This window comes from Terrapene carolina, unplaced genomic scaffold (genome assembly GCF_002925995.2).
Source record: "Terrapene carolina triunguis isolate 2854851 unplaced genomic scaffold, T_m_triunguis-2.0 Scaffold990, whole genome shotgun sequence".
Taxonomy (NCBI): domain Eukaryota; kingdom Metazoa; phylum Chordata; order Testudines; family Emydidae; genus Terrapene; species Terrapene triunguis.
The window spans coordinates 589,827-592,740 of record NW_020665341.1 but is presented as its reverse complement, the minus strand read 5'-3'; positions in this window follow the sequence as shown (position 1 = coordinate 592,740).

Sequence of the window (2,914 nt, the reverse complement as noted above, 5' to 3'; positions counted from 1 at the left end):
ACCTGGGATGCACTCTGTCACCCTCTGGGCCTGCACTAGGGGGCGCTGTGCTGCTGTCCCTAGCCTGGCACATGCTCCCTGTCTCCACAGCTTGGCACTATGGGCTGCTTGGCCTGGATAATCCAGTCCCCTCTGCTGTGTTCCTAGTTGGGCTGTTTAACCCCATGGCTGGCACATTAGCAACTGAATGGCCCAATGTACGAGGACCTGGTCCCCCTTCTGCTTCCGCCTCCTGCATTCCCTGGGGGTGGAATTTAGCCCTGCACTCCCCACTGCTAGCGAGGAGCCAGACTAGTGTCCTGCTCGCTCGCCCTCCTGCACCCGTGCTGGGCTAATGGGAGGAGAAGTTTTGCACTGTCCTGAAACTCAACAGCTCTGTCTGGGAGCCACGCTGGGAGCAGTAGCATGCAGAGGAAGGGGAGCTGGTTTTCTTGCCCTTCCATGGACCTGCTTTCCCCACCTCCCTTACTGCCCTTTCTCTGCACTGTCAGCAGCTCCCAAACCCGCCGGCTCAATCCTCCCCTGCCCTGGCGAGCCAGGTGGAAAAAATGCAACTTGCTGCTCCAGCTCGCATGTCTGAGCCGAGCCGCTGCTTTAGAACAACTGTTAGCTTGTCTGAGAGGGACGCGGGGCCAGCCGTTGTGCTGGAGCGGGCCTCTCTGGCGTGGGATCGCCGCCCATCAGACCAGCGGGCCCTCTTGTCCCACTGAAATCATCAGTGGGGCCCATCTATCCTAGTGTCTTCTTCACACCCCCCCTCTCTGTGCTAGATCAGACCCCAGGGCTGGCGATGCTTCAAACCAGGACTGGGTAGAGCCTGGGATTTTCTGTTCTTCAACCCCCGCGGCCTGGTTTCCCCCCCCCCCCCCCCGCCAAAATATTCCCAGCTGACCTCACCCTATGCCTCTGCCCCCATCCCTTACGCCGCTGGGATTCCGTGGGGCGCAGCCTAGTCTACCCCTCCCCAAGGATCCAAGGTGTGTGCTCCAGTGAATCCAACTGATGGACAGGCTTAAGCAGCCGTGGTGCGAATCTCCGCCCGAGTCCTGCCAAGCAGAGACAGATGGACACCCCGGTTCTTCCTCCCCGGGGGCCCTCCTTCCAGCTGGCCCTGGATCACAGCCGCCTGACTTTCCTGGCTTGGCCGCCAGATCTCGCCACCGTCATCCCAAGTCAATACTGATCAGTGAGCTCGGCTGGTCAAACAAGCCTTGTGTGTCTTGCCCTTGCGCCCCGGGCTAGGAGCCAAGCTGTGCAAGGTTGGGCTGGGGCGCTTGTTTGGATGGGAGACCTCTGAGGAAATCCCCCCCTCCGGGGGATGTGGCTCAACAGATGGTGCTGGTCCCTCTAAGTCAGTGCTGACCCCAATGCCCCAGTGTGGCACTAGGGGTCACTGGGCTGCAAGCAGCGGGGTTGAGGTGCAAGTCAGTGCGGACCCCAGTGCAGTGCTGGGGGCGCTGTGCTGCAGGGAATGGTGTGGGGGCGCTGTCCCCTCGCAGTCAGCGCTGGCCCTAGAGTTAATTCCAGATGCAAAATGTAATGTGGGTAATGATTTTTTTCCTCCCTAAATCCCTCCTTGCTCTCGTTCTGAGCTATGGGATTCTCCTTCATTTCCTGTCCCAGTCAGTTGCTGGGCAGCTGTTAAATGACTGCTCCACCCCACCCCAGAGGTGGCTGCATTTCAGCGCTGGGCGAGTGACCCCCGTGCTGCATCGCTGTGAGGTTGTTCCCCAGCTGCCCCACCCCAGAGGTGGCTGCATTTCAGTGCTGGGTGAGTGACCCCCGTGCTGCATCGCTGTGAGGTTTTCCCCAGCTGCCCCACCCCAGAGGTGGCTGCGTTTCAGTGCTGGGGTGAACAGTCCCTGTGCAGCGCTGCTGCACGGCCGCTAAACAACTGCCCCGCCCCACCCCAGAGGTGGCTGCACTACGGAGAGGGATGGCTGCCTACCCAAACAGTAGTTTAGCCACATGCTGCCCAAATGGCCCTGAAGCAGGGAGTCGACCGTACGGTCGCCCTCCCTGGCGTCCTCCCCACTTGGATTTACAGCAGCCTGGTGGCGTGTGAACATGGCTGAGTCCAGCCTGCCGCCGTGTTAAATATAGGGCCGGGGCTCTCACTGGGGGGATTAATGAGGCTCCTGATGCAGCTACTAAGCAAGGGTGGGATTACGGGCTTAAGCCGGTGCTGTGCACAGCTCCCGCCCGTGGGACCAGCGGGGTCCGAGCTGAGGTTCGTGCAGCAGCTCTTGGGGAGGGTGGGGCCTGCCAGGGCATCTCTGCACGCCAGCCACTGGGTGGGGAGGAGAGGGGATCCGGTGTGTCTCCAGTCTTGGGTTTCATCAGCCAGTACGCTCAGCTTCCCCTCCCAATGCACCCTCCTCCCCAGGCGCGGCGGGGGATTACCCTTTCTGCTCACACCTGGGGTTCCCAGGCCCTCCCCGCCCTGCAACTCCCCCACTCCACCCTATCTGGGAGGGGGCGTTTCTGCTGCTTGGCCTAAGGCCCCCCCATCCTGTAGGACAACCAATTCCTGGAGTCAGGACGTGCAGGGGGAGCGTTGGCCTCTGCCCCTCCAGACAGCCGAGCCGATCACGAATTAGCTCAGCTAAAGGATAACCAAGGGGCAGGGAAGATCTTTGGTGCAGGTAGTTGGAGGGGCTGATGCCGAAGGAGGGGAGAGAGGGGCCCGGGGGTATCCCTGGGAGGAATGGGGGGACATGAAGAATGGGGCAATATAGAGTAAATGTCAATGAAAGAGTCTGGAGGGGAAGATGTATCCGGATGGGGAATCGGCTCCCTGAGGGACGGGCTGGGGGCCCCTTTGCTGGGGACTCGTAAAACCAGGAATGGATGGAGCCCTGGAGAATAGGCTGTAGGGGCTGGGCCCTGATGGGGCGTCTCCATCTCACTGGGG